Source organism: Physeter macrocephalus, chromosome 12 (genome assembly GCF_002837175.3).
Source record: "Physeter macrocephalus isolate SW-GA chromosome 12, ASM283717v5, whole genome shotgun sequence".
Lineage (NCBI taxonomy): Eukaryota > Metazoa > Chordata > Mammalia > Artiodactyla > Physeteridae > Physeter > Physeter macrocephalus.
In genome coordinates this window covers 90,652,857-90,654,973 of record NC_041225.1, presented here as the reverse complement: position 1 = coordinate 90,654,973, position 2,117 = coordinate 90,652,857, and positions in this window count along the sequence as shown.

Genomic DNA, 2,117 nt, shown 5'->3' with positions numbered 1-2,117 from the left:
CAATACTTAAATGGTATATATCTTAACGATATTATTCTAAGTATCCAGCTATACCAGATGGACTAGCAGGATTTTCTGTACAGTCAATCTTATTTAAGACAGTAAATCTTATAATAAAACAGTTAAAAAAAAAAGAAAAAGAAAAAAAACAAACCTCAGCTACAGTTGGACATTCTCATAGGAAGATGAGGTGAAAATATGTAGCAGCGGTTCAAAAGCTTAAGCAGTGGCACCTAAATTTGGCTGCACATTAGAATCATCTGAAGCACTTTTTAAAAACCCTCACACCGACGGTTGGTCATCCTAGACCAATAAAATCATTTTAAATCTCCTCAGACGATGCCAATGTCTAGCCAGAACTGAGAACCAGCGGACTAAGCAGAAGGGGATGTTTCTACAAAGATTTCTTAACAATAAGTCCTTTCACCCAATCAGATTTACCTCCCCGCAAAGGGGTAAAGGCTAGATGTTGTCCATACTTGCTTAGCTTTAATTAGCACTTGTGACTTGCCAAAAACCTAGATCATGGTTCCCCTAAATTTCAGGTTATTCCTAAGTTTTTCAAACCCAGGGCTAAGAGGTTTACCAGGATGAGATTTTAAGTGCTCACACAGGGGAAGTCCCTAGCAAACCAGTACAGTGGTCACTCTACATTGAAATGTAAAGCATCCTAAATAACCCTGCCACTGCTTCCAGATACTAGTCTGTGCCAACCAGTGGAGAAAAGGCATTCTTCATTACTACAATGGCAATTGTTGCTGTACTTGCCTTGTCTAGTCCCTATCTTTTCCAGGCGCCACTCCCCTTCACCTGCTGGTGGACGCTTTGGCCAGCTGACAATGCAGATATTTTCAAACTTTAAGGTGAATAAAAATCATCTGGAGGGCCTGTTATAACAGAGATCACTGAGCCCCACCAGAGTTGCTGATTCCATAGGGCTGGGACAGGGCCCTAAAACTTGAATATCTAACACATTATCAGGGGACGCTGGTAAAGCTGGTCAGGTTGTTACCGAATGCAGGTTCGTGTGTCTGAAGCACAGTGAGGCCAAACAAACCTAAAGGTTGAAGTCTGGAGCAGAGAAATGTTTGTTGCAGGATTGAGCAAGGAGAGGGGTTCGTCCGTGTTCCAAAAAACCATGAAATCTCCAAAGGATTTCAGCAAAGCATTTTTAAAGGCCAGGTGAGGGAGGGACGTCCCAGGGAATGTGATTACCTCGTGCACAATCCTCTGATTGGTTGATGTTGAGGCCACAGGGCAGGTAACATTATCCATCCGTAGGTGCCAGAAGGTCTGGGGGCTACGTGCTCATGATCATCAATGAGTTAATTTCTTCCATTGGGTGGTGGTTTTTAGCATCTGAAAACCCAAGAAATATGCCTGAGATACTATTATCTGAGTACTTCAGAGAGGAACTACAGCAGAGGATATGGGGGATGGGTCTGTCCTAGGAAGGCCCCATAGGGTACTGCTTGGTTACAAGGTGACCATACTTTGAGAACCACTGCTCTAGTGGCTTGGAATGTTAAGAAAGTAATGGAAGAATCCCTTCCCAGATCTAGATTCTAGTATCGCCAGCTATTTTGGTGGGGGGATGGGTAAGTTTTGTCCTTGCTTGGACTTCTTGTTCATTTCTATCAAAGCCTATTTGAGGCAGTGCGCTCGGTGGTCCTGCACATCTGTCTTTGGCTTCAACAGTGTTTGGAATGAACAGACCAAGGGACACTCCTTGCTCCAGTCCCCGACCACCCTCCTACCTTTCTTCCAGTCGCAACCTTTAGAATCAGCCACTCACCTATCCTCCGCCTCCAGGACAGGCCAACACCGTTTTTTGAGCTTAGCTCCTTATCACTGACAGAGAGTGGCAGGGACATATACACACTACCAAATGTAAATTAGATAGCTAGTGGGAAGCTGCCACATAGCACAGGGAGACCATCTCTGTGCTTTGTGACCACCAAGAGGGGTGGGATAGGGAGGGTGGGAGGGAGGGAGACGCAAGAGGGAAGAGATATGGGAACATGTGTATATGTATAACTGATTCACTTTGTTGTAAAGGAAAAACTAACACACTATTGTAAAACAGTTATACTCCAATAAAGATGTTAAAAATAATA